Consider the following 23,511-nt stretch of genomic DNA (forward strand, 5'->3'; position numbering starts at 1 on the left):
GGAAAATAATTCCTTCTGTATTCATCAAGACTAGCCATGAATGTTAAGCACAAGAGTTAGACATGTTGAAACTGCAAATGCAATCTTACAAACTCAAGTAATTTACTTTTCCAAACTATGAAACTAACATTGTCGGACCCGTAAAAGAGGAAGTTTGAAGAGGAATGAATTTATAAAATGTATAGGTGAAATCACTTGCGTCAGACTGTAAAACAGGGCCAGATCCATATGTGGAAAAAGCAGAAGAAGAAGAAGACTAGTGTTGAATTGTTTGCTCCTGTTGATGCAGTTCATGAAGGCCCTCAGAGGAGTAGTTATCTCTATCTTTGGGTTGAGAAATGAACCTAAGGGCCACGTGCCTTTGAACAAGTGGAAATATTGTTTCTAAATTTTTTGACTTCCCGATGGAATCAAACCCATGTCATTCAGAGTGAAACGAGCATGCCTCTACCGCCCATTGGTAAGAGACGGAGAACGGAAGATGAATAATTATCAGATGAGACACAAAGTTTTTAGAGGTTCCACCTATTCAATACAAAACAATGTTCCCTGAATGAATTACAACATATTAACTTTATTTAGCAGTACTGGTTTCGGCATTACTTTAGCGCCATCATCACTTGCAAGAAAGTCATGAAAAACTGGCAATTAATATAAAATATACATCAACATTTTTGTACAACTAACTCCTATAGACCTTATATTAAAATATATATTTAGATAAAATACAGTTATTTTCTCGTATTTCTACAAGTTCCCTAAATTGTGGGTCAAATGTCACAATTAAAAACAATCTGAAGAAAAAGAAATAAGGTTTGTGTGCGTTCAGAGTTTTTCATCTTGTGGTACTAAGTTCGATCTTGCTTCTTGTTTACTTGGTATTGCTTAAATTATTCCTTTTATTTTTAATGTCTTGTGTGTCTGTTCAAATAGCACTGGTCTTCAAGGTCGAATATACTGACTGAGTTAAAAAAGTATACATTCAAATTTGTTGGTGTTAAAACAGTAAATTACCGGGCGAGTTGGCCGTGCATTTAGAGGCGCGCGGCTGTGAGTTTGCATCTGGGAGATAGTGGGTTCGAATCCCATTGTCGGCAGCACTGAATATGGTTTTCCGTTGTTTCCCATTTTCACACCAGGCAAATGCTGGGGCTGTACCTTAAGGCCACGGCCGCTTCCTTCTCACTCCTAGGCCTTTCCCATCCCATCGTCGCCATAAGACCTATCTGTGTCGGTGCGGCGTAAAGCCACCAGGCAAAAAAGAAAAATTAAATAAATTGTTGAGTTCGAACTTATATTACACCAAAATCTCATTGTGCTTGCGTTCTTTTATATTTTCATGTACTAAAATGTGCCATCCTCTAAAAATTTTGATTCCTGTAGCAGATTGTTTACTATACTTGGCTGTGCTGTTGCGTGTAACCTGATAAGGTGGAAACGTACAAATATGCCCTGAAGATGTTAACATGGACTATGTTTCTCATTTCAATATCGGAAACCTGCAAATGATGAAAAACCCAAAATTAACGAAGGAAGGCAAGATATAAAATCTATCAATTGTTAAGCTTATTTGTAGGACTCACCTCAAAAAGCTGTAGACCTAACATGGCAGCTGTAGCACAGTGAGTGGTCGCTTGCTTGTGTCCTGTGTATAAAGTAAAGAGGCGTTGAGGAGGGGCAGTAGGGGTTAGCAGGGAGAATTGCCTATGGAGCGATAGTGAAGGAGGGGTCCGGGGGACATTGCGGACGAAAAGAATAATATGAAAAACTATTACGTAAAGCACGAAGAACAGTAATACTGTATTTACGTGAATATTCCCCGCCTCTGAATAATACCCGCACCCTAATTTTAGGAAGGACCCTTTTGAAAAAAAATGAAATGAACTAAAATTCCTTCTATCGAAAGAGTAACGTAGGCATAAACAAACCTTTCACATCACTCCTCGAGTCCCATGTGTTATTTACGCAAATATGAACATGACGGATATCGTTACTTTGCTGGAACATATTTGAGGTTATAAAAATGCATTATCACTGCTATAAAATATATTTGCCATGAAACTTAGCAAGTAGGCCTTCTTACGTGACAGCTATTTCATTCATCTGAACTTGCAGTAGGCTCGATTCCCTGTAGATCGTAAGATTCTTTGTGGTTTGCATCACTAGAATCCTCTCCTAAATTACTTACAAATTCATCACACTCCACATCTAAAACACTTCTCACACGGGTCTCTTTTTACTTGGATAGTAACACGACCAGTGATGAATAATGCTTTTCGTGCGACGTAAACACTTGAAACAGACACATCTGTGAACTCGTTTGTTAGTTTTGCCATACAGAAAAACTTTGTTCATTCAAACTTGTAGGGACGCAAAAATGTGACTTCAAATTACATGATTGTGAATTAACCACCAAATTGTAATTGAGAAATGCCAACCCTTGCCGCATTACAAAATATTCTAAGACCCATCACTGCAAGCAATTTACATTAATTCACAGTTTAAACCTTTCAAATGCCATAAAAAAAGCTATTTCCGAAATGTATCCATCAAGGCGCATTTACAGTATTCAAATAATGCAATTGGATAATTCTCTAGCAAACATAACCTCACCCAATGAAGGAAAAAGAAAAAAGATTCAAAGACGAGGAGAATTCTATGCTGGCTCCCCTATGCAAGTGCTTTATACATTGGATTACTGTACTGTATACATTTTAGATGCCTTGTACTTGCACGGAAAGTACTCGTTGCCCTTAAAACATCGTGGCTTATCGAACATTCCCATGACAAGGGAAAGAAGTCTCTCGCTTCCGTCAGCATTGCAACACAGTACAGTGACCCTGTCTCCTTTAAAACCATAAGTCCGTTGATCTCAGCATTAAAAAAATGCAGTCTCATCGGCATTGACAGTATTGTTTGGTTCATACGAATCGATTACAATTATGAGCCACGCTTTTTCGCCAACTGTTGGCATCGCCAGTGTTTGCGGATTCTACTTCTCCGCATACTGCCTGCTACATGATGTTGTGGTGTTCCTTAAAACGCAGAATACAAACAAATTACTATTCCACTCAAAATTAGCAACTATGAAACACACTGTAGACACACGAAGCGAGAGAAAGTGAGTAAAGCTACCCCTGCACGTTCTTGAACACGCTTTCTATCGTGATGCTGAGAAAAGTCGAATTTAAATTAATCTCTAAAATACTAATTTAAAAAAATGTAAAAGCAGTTTTGAATTAAAAGTCTGAATTCTTTTCCGTTTAAATATGACATGGGGGCAGTTTTCTTCCATCTGCAGTTACACAAAGGATAACTGTACACCCAACATCGAAAACTACGTGAACCAGGAGCATGTTGCCATCCTTGAGCAAATAAAACCCGCACCCCAATTTCGTGCCTCATTTTTTTTTTCTTTTCTTTGGGGATTATTCGTGTAAACACGGTGTTTCTTGGAAATCTTATATTGGTAAACAGTATTATCAAGAAATCGAATAGAACTCTTAGGTTTTTCAGAAATTCCTTTTAGATTAAGATTAGCATTAAAATACAGATCTAACTGTATGAAGCATGCCTCTGAAACGTCAAGCAAAGGCCCCGTGTTTAGCATCTCCAAAATCTCTATGTCTATCTCTATGTCCGTGAGCTTGTGTTTAAGTTCAAGGACATACTGGCCTTCAGCTGAGAATCTATTATAAGATGTTCAGTATATCTAACCCTGAAACTACGTCCGCTTTGCCCAACATACCCGCAGTCACAGTCATTGCATCGAAACTTATACACTCCTGACTTGGAGTAGGGATTACTTCTATTAGTAGCTGTTGTGTTATGTAATACTTCTGCGCTAAACAAGGGGCCTTTGCTTGACGTTACAGAGGTGTGCTTCATACATTTAGATCAGTATTTCAATGCTAATCTTAATCTAAATGAAATTTCTGAAAACCTAGAGTTCTATTTGATTTCTTGATAACATTGTTTACAAATATAAGATGTCCAAGAAATATTACTGTACTTCGTGCTTTACGTAATAGTTTTTCAAATTATTCTTTTCGTCCGCAATGTCCCCCGGACCCCTCCTTCACTATTGCTCCATAGGCGATTCTCCCTGCTAACCCCTACTGCCCCTCCTCAACGCCTCTTTACTTTATACACATGACACAAGCAAGCGACCACTCACTGTGCTACAGCCGCCATGTTAGGTCTACAACCGTTTGAGGCGAGTCCTACAAATAAGCTTAACAATTGAAAGGGCTTATATCGTGCCTTCCTTCGTTGATTTTGGGTTTTTCATCATTTGCAGGTTTCCGATATTGAAATGAGAAACATAGTCCGTGTTAACATCTTCAGGGCATATTTGTACGTTTCCACCTTATCAGGTTACACGCAACAGCACAGCCAAGTATAGTAAACATTCTGCTACAAGAATCAAAATTTTTAGAGGATGGCACATTTTAGTACATGAAATTATAAATGAACGGAAGCACAATGAGATTTTGGTGTAATATAAGTTCGAACTGAACAATTTAGTGTTTTAACACCAACAAATTTGAATGTATACGTTTTTAACTCAGTCAGTATATTCGACCTTGAAGACCAGTGCTATTTGAACAGACACACAAGACATTAAAAATAAAAGGAATAATTTAAGCAATACCAAGTAAACAAGAAGCAAGATCAAACTCATTACCCCAAGAAGAAAAACTCTGAACGTACACAAACCTTATTTCTTTTTCTTCAGATTGTTTTTAATTGTGACATTTGACCCGCAAGTTAGAGAACTTGTAGAAATATGAGAAAATAACTGTATTTTATCTAAATATATATTTTAATATAAGGTCTATAGGAGTTAGTTGTACAAAAATGTTGATGTATATTTTACATTAATTGCCAGTTTTTCATGACTTTCTTGCAGCTGATGATGGCGCTAAAGAAATGCCGAAACCAGTACTGCTAATTAAAGTTAATATGTTGTATTTCATTCAGGGAACATTGTTTTGTATTGAATAGGTGGAACCTCGTGGCACGTAATGTAATGTCGCTCTTAGAGGGGCCAAGGTAAACTTTTTCTGATGTATCAAGATGGTGGTCATCTACACTTTTTGAATTGATCAATTTATTGTGAGGAAAAAAAAAAAAAGATTCACAAGAGTATTTTGAATGTTTCAGAAACTAAATCTTACAGAATCTTTAGAATAGCTCCTATTTCAGAGAAGTGAGGATGAGGTTAGAACAGAGGCAGAAACCATTATGAAGCATGCACTTGCTCTCAGCTCAGATGGAGGAAGATCTTGAAGTCGGCTAAGCAAGTGATGGAAAGACCAATTATGTGAAGATACAAGAGCTGTAGGAGTCTGCGTAGCTGATGCTGCAGACCAGAGAAAACGATGGACAACGATGTGGGGACCACATATGTCGACAACAAAAAACATCAGTAAGGAAACAATTTATCTGAGTGTCTGATTCACAAGTTTGATCCCAGCTGAGACAGTCCATTTTCGGAGGGCAGAAAAAATCTTGGAGCTTCTTCTCATTGGCATGTGTAGAGCCCTCAGTGTCAGTGGATAAAATTAAATAAGTTCAGCCATAGAAATCATCGAGTAGAATTCTGCTTTCATTTCTAGACAGGAGCAACATGGCAGTGTCAAAATTGGTAGGCAGGCTGTCTAATAGCACCACGTGAGACGATTGACCTGTCTCTGTGGTTATGACTATAGTGTACTAACCATGGCAGTATACGAACATCGTTAACCAGATACTGCAACACATCAGCAATTTCCCTTTTCTAGTTCAAGCTGGGTCAAATATTAATGGCACCTTTCGATCTTCCTCTATCCAACCAACATTGCCGCTGCATGCAATAGTTTCTCCTTCCTCCCTGCCTGACATCCTCATTTCTTCCTCTATTATTTATTGTCAGTCCTCTCACTGTCTTGAGAGGTACTCTCCATCTCTCTGCTGGATATGTCTGTAATACACTAGAGCCTTGACTATCTGTCATAATGAAGGGAGGGAAAGAAATGGATAATCTGTTCTACTTGTTCTTACCATATTTTTATGTGCTTCTAGAAAAAGTCTGAACTTTATTACCAGTAATCTTTTTCTTATATCCTTCCTAATTCTCTGAAGTAAAATAATGTCCAAGAACAAAGTGTTATCCTTTTGCTCCCTAAACTGCACGAGAGTTTCTGCTGATTCAAGTGCAGTTTGTAGAGAAGTACAGTATCTTCTTCCTCACCACTGTCAGCAGTTTGCTCTTTCCGTATGACTCAGTTATTCTAACTTTTATTTCAATGTCGAATAATTTGTGTTTTCTCTTATTAACTTGCTTTGCGGACGTCACAAAGATCGACGCTGAAAACTTGATTTTTTTTTAGAACTTCCGTGAATGATAAGCAACATTCCATACGCTGATGTCCAGAGCAGCTAATTCTATTGTGAATGGCAACTGTAGCCTTGCACAATTCGTTATTATATTCCTACTGTCTGACACTTGAAGCGCTGGCTTTCTGACCCCAACTTGGCAGGTTTGATCCTGGCTCACTCCGGGGTATTCAAAGGTGCTCAGCTACATCAGCCTTATGTCAGCAGATTTACTCCCGCGAGGCTAAATTCCGGCAGCTCAGCGTCTCAAAAAACCGTAAAAGTAATTAGTTGGACGTAAAGCCAATAGTATTATTATTATTATTATTATTATTACTAGTACTACAGGTATATAGAATTTGAACTGAAATTATTGGTTACAGTAAAACCTCCAAGACACTGTGTATTAAACGGGGAGAAACTAAGCAATATAATTACATAATTTGTGCATTTCTCATTGTAAAGGAGGCTATATACTGACATGATTTTATTGAAATATACACAGTACACTAGGTAGTATATAATTTCAAAGACATTGCGGTATTTTATGTAATAGCATTAATTGCAGACAAGCTTCTATACACTGACGGGAGCGAAACATGATATAACAAGTTATTTTATAATGGCTTTGTATGGAAAATGTCTACAAACTAGGCAAAAAGCTCATATTACCAAGGATAGCATAGTAAATGGGAGCCTCTTATCAAGGTTTTACTGTATTTAAAAGTGGATAGTCTGATGATGATGATGATGATATAGTGTTGTTTTTTTTTAAACATCATTTTTTAAGGCATATATTGAACTTTATCTGTTATTTCTGTCAGCAAACAACATTTTGTACAATTGAAATTAACAAATGTTGCCATTTCCGCAAATTCACAGAATACGGACAACGTGCGTGGGTATTTAAGAACAACTGTGAGAGGGGGAAATAATAAAAGGTTTCCATGTTGAAGACGAAATCAGGTTGGCAGTAAGATGGGACATTTTCATCCTTGTTTTGGAAAATGTGTGTCTGTTTTTTCTTGCGCAGCTCGACTCCGCTACCTGTAGTCTGCGCCACCTGAACCTTATAAAGTACTTTGAACAGGGTGGAAAAGATGCTGTCCATTGTTATGTCATATTTTTTTATTGTTTGTTAATTGATTTAAGGGATGGATATCTGTGTTTCTTTCATTGTAATTAAATATTTATCATATAATATTAACTTGGTTCTGCTTGTTCTTCGATTTTAATGTATCGTGAATGAAGAAAGGGAGGCATGGCACCATAAGAAGGAAACATTGTGAAAAATGTTTGGGATTTTGTACCGTGATAGTGTAACTTAAAGGCCACATCGAAGAAACTATCTGTCTCCCGTAGATATGTAAATAGCAACAGAATGCATTTAAAAATTCAAATTTCTGCCACAACTTTAGGTACAGTTTTCAGGGAAGATGTCACTTGATGAGTCATAGTTCTTTTCGAGCAAGTTAATAGCACTCGTACTTACAATAAAGACTTACAAGTGTATCCAAGAAGTATTTCACCTTATTAAAATAGGCTTTCAAAAAGAAAATGTTTTCCCCTCAAAAATTAGAAGTTGGTTAGTCAGTGCCATTCTACTTGTATTTGGGGGAATATGTAATTTTCTCTTTGTAGTTTACTTGCAAATGTGAGAAAAGTGTACCTGAAGATTTTTAACCCTCTTGGAGCCAAGAGCCAATCTGGTCGGCCGCTCCCCATCAGCTGGAATAGGCCAGAGCTCCGCCTCCACTCTACTACTGTAAAGTGCCAGGCCGTTTTCAGTGGAAATACATGTATTTTAAAATTCGCGTATATTCACCGGTGTATAGCAAATACCGACATGAAATTTTCTACATATCGACTACGTAGAATAAGAAACTGGTTTGGAGTGATATAAAGAGTCAAAGACGTTTTATTGTTGATTTATAGTTGTCGATAACGTTTATTTTTAGGAACAGAAAAGTATTTTCGCACTTTCTCTCTCAATATCTACTTTGAAAAAATAATTTACGGTACAAAAGAATATACGTAATTATGTACAATGTTTTTCTAAATACAATTCTATAGAATAACTAATTTGAACGAGAAAAATAAAAACGTAAAAAATAAAAATTCAAACATATGTCACTAGTAAAAACAAGGCAATTTTACTCACCGATAAAATTTGCGTGTATGTATCGATGTTTGGCAAATACTGACAACAAATTTTCTACGTGCGGACAACACAGTATTAAAATAATTCTGAATTGTTAAATAAAAAATAGTAGTTGATATTATAGTTTTTGTTTTCAGAAAAAAATAGCTTCTCGTTTTCGGTTGTAGTATATATTAGAAAAATATTTTTACAATACAACAGAATTTACGAAATTAAGAAATGTATGGCACTAAAGCCGTAATTTGCTTTGACCTACTAAGCGACCGCTGCTCAGTTCGGTACCTGCAGTTTACGAGGTGAATCATGGTCAGTGAGACAGATCCTCTCAGTAATTATTCTTGGTTTTCCCGCTCTCACCCTCAGATATCTCCTCAATTGCAATCACTTGGGGTCACTTAGTTTGAGTGAACCTCAAACCAACCCTCAGTACCAGCCGAAAATTCTTGACCTGGGCGGGAATCGAACCCATGACCTCCGGGTGAGAAGCAGGCACGCTACACTTGGCCCGTGGAGACCGGCATTTAGGTAATGATAGAGGACTATATGCGACTATAAGGTTTAGCAGAGAGTAAGTAAAAAGTAAATTGCAGTATGATATAGGCAGAGAATCAGACGGTAGGGCATGTTTAGGTCCAAGAACTTCCTTGAAGGAGACAGGAGGTTGAGGAATGTTGTCGGGTTCATTGGGACAAATTTCCACAAAATGTTCTCCAGAGACATCATCATCATATTCATTATCACTAGTTTCATCTACCACCATATTCAGAGTAGCTTTAGTGCTGTTAGACACAATTAAACGTCTCTTCTTTAGCTGCGGTGATTCCACGGACGTGTCCGGTATAATTTCGTCGCTACTCTCTGAACTAAATTCCCTATCGCTATCCGATAAATCATCTGCGTTAACTTCGCACTGTTCCAAATACTGCATTAATTTATTGTCATCAACACCTGCTGAAAAAATATCACGTGAACAACATGCCATTTTCCTGTCACAAATCCACTCACTGCAATGAGCAATCTCTTACTGACCGGTTAGCGGTATTTGTAAAAACAGGAAATGACTCTTGTGAAAGGTATAACACCCTCTTAGAACTGCCAAAACAAGGCCAGGCACATAATAACGTGTAGCCCCTTTACTACAGGTTGTAACAAAAGTATGCACGTCACTATAGGTTGCCTCAAAATTATGTATATCACAGAATTTTAAGCCAGCCGATGTAATCGGCTCTGGCAACTTCCGACTGGATCGTTAAAGGCCGACCAGATCGGCTCTGGCAATTTAAAGGGCGGCTTGTCCCACTACCGCCTGGCACCAAGAGAGTTAAAGATGGCAGTGGTGCTGCCGGTTATAATCTACTTTTGTTACAGTATCATACATATATACAGGATATATTTGGATTCAGGAAAGCTTAACCTATTCAAAGAAGTGAAAACCAAAAATATGTATCATTCACATCCAGGTGCCCTTAAAAGCAGAGAAAATAGAAGGATTTTTCTAGGCAGCAACACAGTAGATACACTTTTGTATCCTTGTGTAACATAAGTCTGCCTTTTTGTTCATTTTTTAACGTAATACTCAAAGGAGAATTGGTTCTTTATCTCTGTTTTTCTCGGTGAAGTCATTTTATGAACTGAAGGTTAGTTTAATCTGTAGTAATACCTCGGTGAAGAATTTACAACTTATTGTAACCATTTTTATATGCATATTTTTAATCACAAGCTGTTAGAGCGTCAGTGTGCAAGTTCTGTGAGTTTAACTGTTGCGCTCTGGTCTGGAACCTCCCTTCTGTTAGCTGTCATTCTCAGTCAGCCACTGGGTAGGGTAATGAACCACCAACGAATCTTGCTTCCACTGCAGAGGCCTTGCATTACACCGAAAGTCGTTATCTGGCTCACTTTCCTCTCGTTCCACATTCATATTAGTTTTTCCTCTCTCAGTCTGTATCACCTCAGCTCATATTCTCTCATGTCTGTTGTTCTCTTCTGTGTCCTGAGACCTTCATTTCTACTGCTTGAATCCTGCTCGTGTTTCTTGCAGTCACGGTCGAGGCTGCTGAAGCATACTTCGAGCAAAACCATGAAATGTGTTGGTTAAAACACTAAAACACCTTTCAGTCTCGTGCCCAAAATACTGGTTAATGAACAAATAGTTAGTTTTGAGAAATGACTTGTGGGCTACTGAAAGTTAATGAAAGCTGTTCTTGGAGAGTACAGATGTATTGGTTAAGAGATCGATTCACAGAAGGCAGATGAGGGAAGTTCAAAGCTATCACTTCAGAAACATCCTGTCGTTATTAAGTAAGGGAAAGAAGCTCACATGTGACATGAAGAAAGACAGGAACACTCCCCATACTTTAGTCACAATCTTTATAAATTTCCAACCTGTCTGTCATGCACATCACAGACTTATTGAAGATCAGGGGAGAAGGCTCTGCTATGTAGGTTATAAATAATTTTACTCATGCTCGTTGAAATACCGTATTTATTTGCATAATGTGCGCCACCAGATAATGGATGCACAGAAATTTTGGAAAATAAAATCTCTGATTAATGGATACATTTCATCTTCAACAACTATGTGTTGATAATATTTAAAACCTTAAAATTTGATGGATTGCATTGTGAGTAAAACTAGTTCATAAAGATTAATGGCCACAGACGCAGTTTTGTTCACCATCACACAATACACTTTCCCCGAAAGATAGCAATTATTTCCAGAGCGTTCGTGACAACAGAGTGCTATGTTTTTAGTGTGCATAGTATTTATTGGGGGTGATCAGAAATAAAGGTCGGATTAGTGATGTTCAAATTCAGAGTTTTAAACAATACTGTCTGAAAACTCTAATCATGACTGGTTCTTTTTAAAATATATTCCCCCCTGTGGGTGGGGGCCGCAGACGAAGAATACACCCACGGTATCCTCTGTCTTGTCGTAGGAGGCGACTAAAAGGGGTGACCAAGGAATGATCATATCAGAACCATGAGACTACTTGTAATTAGTACCATCACGCAGGGAACACCATTGGTCGCCTTTACTTGCAAGTAATACCATTATGTTGCGTACACAGTAGGTTTGTGATTAGTAACAACAGAGTGTGAATCAGGGTGGGATTTACAGTACCCATGATTAGTACCACTACATGCGGCACACCACAGGCTTACGTTGCCTGTGATTAGTACCCCTATATGAGCGACACCGTGGGTCTGCGTTGGCTATGATTAGTACCCACTATATGAGGAACAGCATCAGTTTGCGTTGCCTGTAAGTGGCGCCGCAATGTGAGGAACGGCATAGGTCTGCGTTCCATGCGCATATTACATTACCTGTGAGAACTATCATACGCGTGGAATACTGCGAGTCTTTCAAGATTAAAATTATTGTGTCCACCTTTTCAATACAAATATATATTTTTAGTGATTAAATTCTACTTGTATACTCAGAGTCTGTGCTACTTTTGATTAATACCGCAATGTGACGAATACCGTGGATCTACTTTACTAGCGATAAGTACCATTGTGAGGGGCCGATCATCTGGATTTTGGACCCCTTTAGACAACAAGCATCGTTGATTCAGGATTGGTGCTTTAGAAGCAGTCCCTCGGTCAGTAATACTATTGTTTATGATATTTTCTGGGAATGTGAGGTATTGCGGGTCAGATCCAAATTTAAATTCATATTCACTTATTCATTCTTCGTCATCACGTTTTGAATTCTGGTCAATGGATGTCTTTGGACTTTTAAATTTTCATTACATTTCGTCTCATTTCGTACCATTAGGTGTCGATGATTTGGATGTTAGGCCCCTTTAAACAACATCATCATCATCATCAAAATACACTCAACGGGGAAGATGTAAATATTAATTCTCAAATATCTCCATTAATACAGGTCCTGTCACCGAATGTGACACAACAGGGATTGTGGAAACAAACATTTCCAGTCGTATGCACAGTAGAAATTATCCTACGCTATGAATAACAGAAATATTTACATTATGTTTATAAAAATAAATTTGCTGTTCCTATCAGCATTAATATTAACCTTACTGAAAAATCCTTTGTAACAAAGAGAGGAGTACTAAATTCTGATCTTTGATGCCTCATTTTTATCATAGTAAAAAGATTACCAGCCCCAATATTTCTTTCACAAATTGGGCTTCTTGACTTACGATCCAGAGGAATATTGGTGAGGAGGAGCTGGCAGGACCCACAATTTGATCCTTACTATAGGCAGTAGAGCAGCCTTCACCACTGTCCATGGGCAGATTGTTCCAGCACTGGAACCTGGCATTGGTACTGTTCATGGAAAGCAATCATCGGTGTCGTTCTACATTTCTTTCAGATTGGTTACCTACGAAGGGCATACTATATTGTTTTACACTTTATTTTTTTCTACCAAAATGAAGTACATTACACATCAGTTGTTACATCCACCTTCTAAACATAATCTCCCTGTTATTGTATGCACTTTTGCCATCAATGTGTCAGTCTCGCCAGACCTTCTGGGAGCCATTCTTTCGGAGTGGTGCGTACCTATGCCTTGACAGCTGCGTCCGGTTCCACAAAATCCCCAAACGGCGACCACGCAGAGGTTTCTTCATGTTCCCGAACAGGTGATAATCACTTGGTGCCAAGTCGGGAGAGTAAGGTGGGTGTGACAGCAGCGTGAATCCCATTTGATCAATGGCAGCGGTAGTCTCTCGGCTAGTGTGGGGCCGGCATTATCTTGTTGCAGAAGCACACCTTTTGCTCATTTTCCTGGCCGCTTAGTTTGAATGGCACGACATAAGCGCTTAAGTGTTGCCACATATTCTGCACTGTTAATCATGGTCCCAAATTCCAGCCAGTCAATGAGGATGATGCCCTTGGTGTCCCAGAATGCTGTTGGCATTCACTTGCCAACCGATGGCACTGTTCTACATTTCTTTGGCGGTGGACTGCCCCTATGCTTCCATTGCATCGATTGTTTCGTTTGTGACTCAGGGTAATGGAACCATATCTCATCACCAGTCGCAAACCTAGCCATGAAGTCGGCTGGATCTTGATCATGGCGTTGCAAAAATTCTCTGCACACTTCCACACGCCTCTGCTTTTCGTCTGCTGGCAAAAGTCTAGGCATCCACGTGGATGACACCTTTCCCAACTGTAAGTGGCCATGCTTGATCCGCTGCAGGGTGTTTCGGCTAATTCCCGTGGCTGCCTCCATTTCCATAAATGTGATGCATTTGTTTCCTTGGATGGCCTGTTCGACCCGGGCAATGTTGGCTGTTGTTGACACTGTCACATTCCTTCCAGAACTGTTTACCTTGTCCATCGATATGCACCCAGTTTTCCAACCTTCCACCCAGTTGTAAGCTGTTTTCCATGACGGCGCATGTTCTCCACAGACTGCCACTATGCGCCGATACATAGGAACCAAGTCGTATAGCACTGTCTCTGACGGTTGCTTTCCATGCTGTCTGCTCCTATGCTGACAGTGTTGTTATGAAATGGCTATGACGAGTGCATTCGTTGGCCGCTGTGCGTGTGCTGCTACCAAACGGTGGAACAAGACACTAGTTACACGTCACCACCTTCAAAATTGAAATGTGAACCTTACTTGGACATACTAAGAATAAAGTGTAAAACAATATATTACGCCCCTCGTATATTCCAAAAAGGAATATTGATGTCGTGTGTTCCGTTAACAATATTGTCATTGGATTGTTTGAGTTGTATTAGAATCTCTCACTTGCTCTGTCTCAGTATAGCATAACCAGGCCACCGTACTCACTCCAGCCGCAGATCAAATTGCTGTTCTCCCTTTATCTGAACTACCCACATATACTAGTGTGGAAACAGAACTGGACAAAGTGCCTGTGTTTATTCAGTACGTGTTCCTATCTTTCTCTTTGCGACTTTATTCTCACATTATTGTTAGTTCTGATGGAACTTCAGGTGTTGATTCTTCGCATGTAGAGAAGACAAAAAAGGTTTCGCCATTGCGGGTACGGAAATGCTTGGTCGCCACATATTTAAGCTTGCAAGAAGTATTGGTGTACACTCAAGAACCTTTCTTTGCTGAAAAAAAAGTGAGACGTGTAAGCGACTACGTCCTGTAAACAAACATGCGATCGTGTACTTGGAACACAGATCACGGTAGCAAAGCGTTTGTGGATGCTGATGACATAACCTTCCTTTCCTTCCTGCATGTGAGGAATCAGTATCTCTTCTGCCCTGTATTTTAGCCTTGGCTAGGAAATGAAACAGTTCAGTTTGGTCATGTTACAGTATTTGTTTCGCCATAATAGTTTGTTATAATATATTAAACTTTGAAATGTCTAATCTATTATGTTTATGTAACTTGAATAAAGAAAAATTAAATCTGTTACTTATTTTGTCAGTATTCTGCTGTTATGGAAATGTCTTGCATGTGGTCTGTAGAATAAGGTAAGTTTCAGTGAAGAAACAATGTGGCACAGATCTTCCCAGTGTCTCCTTCTTACAGGGTCCTGTTGTAACCAAGTACAAGGCCTGTTCAAAATGTAAACAAACTTTGAAAATAACCTGGAGCCTAGTTAGTTTTCTGCTCCCCCAGTGTCTTGGTAGGCAATTTGGGGAGTTCCACCTGGGATTTCAGTTTGATCTCTTCAGTTGACTGAAATATTCGGCCTTTCAGGGTATATTTCAGTTAGGGGAACAGAAAAACGTCTGCCAAGACTAAGTCGAGTGAATAGCATTGCTTGGCGACGAAACTTCACAAATCAGCAGATCTGTGTGAGCTGGTGCGTTAGGACTTCTTTACAAGTCTCATGACGTCTTCTCTCAGATATCTCAAGACTTCAGTATAACACGAGCAGTTCATCGCTTGACCCTCGGAAGGGATTCCTGGTGTATAACGCTGTTGATGTTAGAAAGACCGTCTACAACATTTTCGCGTTCAATTTAGCCCGTCACGCTTCCTTTGGTCTTGTCGAATTATATCCGCACCACTGTGATGATTGCATCTTTAGCAAAATCAAATGATGATATGCTGCAACATATTGATAGTCGCAAACTAACAGCTGTTGAGCTGTTTCAGAAATGTGCAGCAGACGGCTAGTTACAGTGCCAACTACTGCAAACCACTAACACTTCACATTTGCACTGTATTTTCAAAGGTTGGTTATTTTTTTAAACAGACCATATGATCATGCCTGGTTACTCTTTGGTTGTTGTGTATTATACGTTGTTGTTAGCGAGAGCTATTTTTTAATTTATATATATATATATAAAGAAAGGAATAATTATTTTCTCCCCTAGTTTTAATGTTCCGACTTTAAAAAACTAGGAAGCTGTATTTTTAAATCTTATTTCAGACTCGTTATTGTTATAAATGATATATACTTTATGAAGGCTCTACATGCACCAGTCGTTTACATCATCTGTTTAAAATAACTGTTTACTATGTAAATAAAAATATCAGCTCCATATTTTATGCAGTTTATTTCCTGCTTACCAGACTTACTCCTTCCGAATGCAGAAACTGATTCATCAGGTTCACGCCTGTGGCATATCAGATCGACTAAAGCAGTGGCACTTTTTGAAGATGCAACATCGTGGCCCAAAGTATGCTTACACGTAATCATTTATTAACATACTGACGATCGGCCCCGGAGATCTCCGTTTTTATGCACGGGCATTTTTGTAGCTTGCTGTGCTATCTGTTAGCTATAATTTTAACTACTTTCAATCATGTTATGGAGTAAAGGGATCTTAGATTGTAGTGTCAATGTATTTTTTTAATTGTACGGTCTTTGTAGCCATGGAAAATTTGTATATACGCGGGTGTTCTTACGCACCGAGAATCATCTGAGCCTGACAGCCCTTCTGTGGTCTGAAACCACACTGGTTTTCATCCAACTTCCTCTCAACCACTGATCACACCCTCCTTTCCAAGTTGCCAGTGAACACCTTGCCTGATATACTGATCAATGAGATACCTCGATAGTCGTTGCAGTCCTTCCTGTTCCCCTGCTTATAGATACATGCAGTTACTGCTTTTGTCAAATCAGAAGATACCTTACTAACATTCTGTGCTAAACTGTTCGCTCTCTGAAGCCATTTCATCCCTGACTTCCCATATTTCATTTCTTCAGGTCTGATTTCATCTATTCCTGCTGCATGTCAGAATGGAGTTTATTTACCATCCTTTCCACTTCCTCAAGTATAATTTCCCCAACACCATTACCCTTCTCCCCATGAGCTTGGTTGTTCGCAATTTTAACAGTAAGATTTCCTTCTATGTTGAGAAGGTTTTCAAAATATTCCTTTCATCAGTCCAACTCGTTGGCTGAATGCTCAGCTTACTGGCCTTCGGTTCAGAGGTTCCCGGGTTCAATTCCTGGCCAGGTAAGGGATTTCAACCTTCATTGGTTAATTCCAGGTGTTTGTGCTGTCCCCAACATCCCTCCAACTCACACACCACATATAACACTATCCTCCACCACAAAAACACGCAGTTACCTACTTGTGGCAGATGCCGCTCACCCTCATCGAAGAGTCTGCCTTACAAGGGCTGTACCCGGCTAGAAGTAGCCACACGAAAATATTATTATTATCTGTCTTCAGATTCCCTAGGATCTATTACGAGTTCACCTGATTTATCCAAATCACGTTTCATTTTTCACTCCCTTCCTAACATTCTTTATTACCATCCAGAAAGGTTTCTCTGCTGTTTGACCTCGCCTTTCCAGTTTATTACCACTCTTTCCAGGATTTCTTTGATTCTGCTATGATTTGTTTCTTTCATTTACATATAATTCCCTGTCTGCATCAGTCCTTATTTGCTGCCATTTCTCAAACGCCTTCTCTTTATGTATACAAGCTGCCCTCACTTCACCATTGCTTTTTCCCATCTTTACACATAGTTGATGATGATGTTTTTTGCTTAAACGGGCCTAACATCGAGGTCATCGGCCCCTAATGGTACGAAATGTTATGACAAATTAAAAGTCCAAAATCCTCCACTGACCAGAATTCAAAGCGTGGGGACGAAAAATGAAAGGATGGATGGATATGAATTTAAAACTCTCAGTGGAACTGACTCACAGTGCCTCACATGCACAGAAGCTGGCACAAAACAATGGTGTTACTGACCAAGGGACTGCTTCTATAGCACGATGCTGAATCGATTATGCTTGTAGTCAAAACAGGTCCCAAATCGTGATCATCGGCCCCTCATAATGGTACTTATCGCTAGGAAAAGAACCATGCTATTTGTCACTTGGCGTTACTAATCAAGAGTAGCGTAGACTCGCGGTATTCCACACATTATGGTACTACTCACAGGTAATGAAATTCGCACATGTAACACAGACCTATGGTGTTTCACACACTGCGGCAATATTTACAGGCAACACAAACCTATGGCGTTCCTCACATAAGTGGACTGACCACAGGGACCCACACTATCCCGGGGTGTCCCTCACATAGTTCGTACTACGCATAGGCAAGGCAGAACCACGGTGTCGCTAATCCCATGGTGTTGCGCTTATAGGGGTACGAATCACACGTACTGTAGACGCCCGTACTCTATTGCTATTAATCACAAACCTATTTGGTACCTAACACAGTAGTACTACACGCAAGTAAAAGTGACCCATGGTGTTCCTTTCGTGGTGGTACTAATTACAAGTAGTCTCATGGTTCTAATTTGATCATCTCTTGGTCGCCTCTTACGACAGGCAGGGGATACCACGGGTGTATTCTACATGGGCGCCCCTCCACCCGCAGGGGGTTTACACACAGTTGTTCCTAGGCATTCATTCCATTGTTGTTTCTGCTACAGCATCGCTGTATGCCATCCATTCTCTTTCTATATCCTGAACCTGCTTACTGTCTACTGTTCGGAACTTCTCACTACACATATCCATGTACTTCTGTCTAATTTCCTCGTTCTCTATCCTAGGCCTAGAGATAGTTTACTACAGATCAGATAGTGGTCCGTATCATCGAATAATCCCTGGAATACCCTCACATTCCGAACAGATTTCTGAATTCAAAGTCGGTTAAGATATAGTCTATTATGGATTTGGTACCCGTACCCTCCCATGTGTAGCAGTGAATAGCTTTATGCTTGGGGAATTTATTTGTAACTGCTAATCCCATACTAGCACAGAAGTACAGAAAACGCTTACCATTGCTATTAGTTTCCTTATCTTCCGCACGTTTACCCATCACCTTGTCATATACTTCAGTTTTATTTCCAACAGGCAGGCTCAGTCCAGTGGTATCTGAAGGTGCTCAAATATATCAGCCTTATGTCAGTAGATTTACTGGACGTAAAAGAACACCTACAGGACAAAATTCCAGCACCATGGCATCTGCGAAAACCATCAAAAAGTAGTGAATGGAATGTAAAAACAATAGTTTTATTATTTCCAACATTCGCATACTATCCTAACCTTGGTCTCGACGTTGACTACAATGTCACTCATTGCTTCACCAGACTTGTCAACTTCATTCTCATGTGTGAATAGACCGAAACAATTCTCGTCCTATTTCCTTCAACTGCCAAATACGTACCTAACAGAAACTATGTTGCGTGCAGTAGTGTTTCTGAATTGTTACATTAAAACAGCAGAAAAAATAAGGCAAGGAAACAATTAGGAGGAATACACGATAAAACGTTTACAAAAATTATACAGTTTTTAGGACAAGTAAGCACAGGCAGGAAGAAATCACTTGTGGAGCTTTTGTAAGCAAGTTATGAATTGACATTTGTGGTGTCCTATATGAAGGAAGTAAAAAGAGTAAGAGAGAAAGGTGAGCTCCTTGTGGAACTCCACTGATAACAGTGATAGGCTAAAATAAAAAATAAAATAGAAACCCTTATTTTGTCAATCTATGTGGATCTTAAGATCCAGAGGAGGAGACCCCCATTAATTCCATAACCTGTGAGTGTTTTCAGCAAGATAACATGCCCAGCACTATCAAGGGCTGAATAAGTGTATTCAGCCTCATAATGCTCCCGCACTTTACCCAAGAAGAACTGGTATACTGAGAGTCAACTGAAGACCTAAGCGGTCCCTTTGGTGTTAGCCAGACTTCTGGTCAGTGAAGAGGCTTCCACAGCGGTAAATAGTTCCTATGTTTCTTGCTTGTTGCTGCAGTCAGGATTTTCCCTCAGTTCGGTTAGATATTTTAGTGCACTAACGTGACCAATTAAAAATTTTTACACTGTAGAAATGTGGAAAAATTTCACAAGTTGTATGTAATTCAGGTTCGTTGCCAACTCATATTTCATACGTAAATGGCTGTGAATAGTTATTGTTCTCGATGGATATGTAGCAAAATAAATAATTATTTAACATGAGTTTGATATCTTATTGCATTGTGTACTTTTAGGCTTTGTTCGAGTTCATTCCATTGCTGTTTAGTTTGCATAATTTTTACGGCGTTGAAGATCGATCCAAGAAAACTGTTGGCAATACTGGCTGCAATAGCATGCTCAATATTCATAATGGCTGCCAGCCATGAGCAACAATGGTTGTTGAGTCACAAGTGAAATACTTTAAAGCTAATAAGGGGGGGATTAAGTAGGAAGTCTAAACAAATTGTTATGAACTTTTACAGTCACCTACAAGATGAGAATCCACTGTGGAAGAATTGGTGAAAAAAGTACCTGCACAGCTGACCGGCGTTTCTACGTGCAGTGTTTACACGGCTTGTGCGGAATTCAAAGGAATTTGTATGTTTTCTTGTGGTACCATATCGCATATGCTGGCCTGTGGTTGTTTATATATGTCATGAGGGTTTCTGACGATACGTCTCCCTAAAGTCACTGAAAATTTAGTTTTAAGAATTGTCTGAATTCTGTAAACAATCAATCAAGGCGATAAGGAAAGTGAAACAAAACGTAACTCAACTAAGCTGGATGCCAGATTTATGTGAAAACGTTTGTTCGGTTAACTGTTCGTCAGTAGGCCTATGTGTCAGCACCGTTCGAACTATGCACTCACAGTAAGTAAAACAGGAAGGGCCGTAACACGGTGTGGGTTTAGGATCCTTAGCGTACTCGAAATATAAAAATTATAATAATAATTTGTAATTTATTTTCGTAACTGCCCTCTATGTGCAGAAAGGTCTGTCATGAGGGGATCATGAGTTCATTTTTACCTTCCGAATGAAGAGACTACAATATTTACAACATTTCTGGAAACACTGTATTTCGCAATCTCACTCATAGGTGGGTTTTCAGCTTGTTGAACTGTGAGAAACTGCCACTGACAGTCATTGCACGAGAGAGGCATAAGAAATAAAAATAAACCTTGCTTCTCTTGCCTTAATATTCACCAGTAATCTGTAGGTTTTACTTGGTCAATAAAAGAATAAATAGGTATGGTACGTAATCAAAGTACAACTATGTGAGAGGAAGCGATTTCTTTTGATGCTACACTATTTGAGAATGAAGTACGGTACTTATCAGATATGAACATTGAAACAAGAATAATAGTTAACACCACCTTTCCAATACTTGTCTTTCCTTATATTTAGGAAATATACATTACAACAGGCGTTGTAAGATGGGACATGTTTCGCTTAAAAGTCGTAAGCATCATCAGCCAAAAATAAATCTCAGCCTAAAGTTAGGTCAGGGCCCTGAACCTAGTGTCCTTAACATATATGGCACGCTAAGAATCAACATTTATATTTAGAAAATGAAAATAGGCTTAAAACTAGTGTGAAAAAAACATAGAATGTTACAACATGGCTAAGAGAATAAAACACAATTGAGTTGAGACACAGGATAAGAACAGAAAGTACAATACAGAGCTGGTAGTGAAATAATTGTCCGACTCGTTGGCTGAATGGTCAGCGTACTGGCCTTCGGTTCAGAGGGTCCTGGGTTCGATTCCCGGCCGGGTCGGGGATTTTAACTTTCATTGGTTAATTCCAATGGCCCGGGGGCTGGGTATTTGTGCTGTCCCCAACATCCCTGCAACTCACACACCACACATAACACTATCCTCCACCACAATAACACGCAGTTACCTACAGGGCAGATGCCGCCCACCCTCATTGGAGGGTCTGCCTTACAAGGGCTGCACTCGGCTAGAAATAGCCACACGAAATTATTATTAGTGAAATAATTAAAATCATTAGGATATCAATGTTACCAGTCAGTCAATCAGAATGTTCAAACATAAAAACAAGAGTGAAAATATATAAGAGTGTTCATCATGGCTGAGTTAGAAAAAACACGTAATCGTGTTGCCAGAGGTTAAAAACATAAGGTACAACACAGAGCTGGCAGTGTAATAATCAAACTCATGGCTGCCAGTCAGTTAATAAGAATGTTCATACATAACAAAACATGATGGTTATATTCTTTTAAGTGAAGAAATAATTAAATCCCACTCTTGTATAGATACGTGAGGACGGGCGAGAGAAATCATATATTGTAGCAGACGTGGAGTAGTAACACTTCAAACAGGATTGATCACGCATGAAGCCGCTTCATTTTTGCTGGGAGTTCAAGACCAAAACCAATCAGTTCAGTTCACACACTTGGCATGTTATTTTTTTCCGTTTTGGTCTTGAACTCCCAGCAAAAATGAAGCGGCTTCAGGCGTGATCAATCCTGTTTGAAGTGTTACTACTCCATGTCTGCTACAATATATGATTTCTCTCGCCCGTCCTCACGTATCTATACAAGAGTGGGATTTAATTATTTCTTCACTTAAAAGAATATAACCATCATGTTTTGTTATATATGAACATTCTTATTAACTGACTGGCAGCCATGAGTTTGATTATTACACTGCCAGCTCTGTGTTGTACCTTATGTTTTTAACCTCTGGCAACACGATTACGTGTTTTTTCTAACTCAGCCATGATGAACACTCATATATTTTCACTCTTGTTTTTATGTTTGAACATTCTGATTGACTGACTGGTAACATTGATATCCTAATGATTTTAATTATTTCACTACCAGCTCTGTATTGTACTTTCTGTTCTTATCCTCTGTCTCAACTCGATTGTGTTTTTTTCTCTTAGCCATGTTGTAACATTCTATGTTTTTTTCACACTAGTTTTAAGCCTATAGTCCGGCTCCATGGCTAAATGGTTAGCGTGCTGGCCTTTGGTCACAGAGGTCCCGGGTTCGATTCCCGGCAGGGTCGGGAATTTTAACCATCATTGGTTAATTTCACTGGCACTGGGGCTGGGTGTATGTGTCGTCTTCATCATTATTCCATCCTCATCACGGCGTGCAGGTCACCTACGGGTGTCAAATCGAAAGACCTGCACCTGGTGAGCCGAACATGTCCTCGGACACTCCCGGCACTAAAAGCCATACGCCATTTCTTCTTTAAGCCTATTTTCATTTTCTAAATATAAATGTTGATTCTTAGGGTGCCATATATGTTAAGGACACTAGGTTCAGGGCCCTGACCTAACTTTAGGCTGAGATTTATTTTCGGCTGATGATGCTTACGACTGTTAAGCGAAACATGACCCATCTTACAACGCCTGTTGTAATGTTTATTTCCTAAATATAAGGAAAGACAAGTATTGGAAAGGTGGTGTTAACTATTATTCTTGTTTTAATGTTCATATCTGATGTCCAATACGGTCTACAATAAGATTTATTACTTGTAACTTACCAGATAGACGCAGGTCGTTAATAATAAGCTTGTTGTGGCAGAGAAGGAGAACCGAGGCAGGAAGGGGAAACAGGGGACGTGCTCACATGTGGAAGGATACTTTTCCTCAGTTCTTGAGTTGACTTGCAGTATAGTGTGTGTACAACGAGATGGATCTTCGTAGAGAGTTTTTACGACCAGATGCATTTCCTGATGTCAACATCACCAGAGGAGTTATTAAGATGAAATGAATGACATGATATATAATAGTAGGAAGGGAGAGGGCTAAAACCGGTGCCGGCACACAACCTGCTTCTATCGAATAGCAAGAAGGGGTCTGCTCAAGGCTTAGCATCCCCGTCCAACAGACGAATCATCAAC

The sequence above is a fragment of the Anabrus simplex genome, chromosome 11, assembly GCF_040414725.1.
Source record: "Anabrus simplex isolate iqAnaSimp1 chromosome 11, ASM4041472v1, whole genome shotgun sequence".
Classification (NCBI taxonomy): Eukaryota; Metazoa; Arthropoda; class Insecta; order Orthoptera; family Tettigoniidae; genus Anabrus; species Anabrus simplex.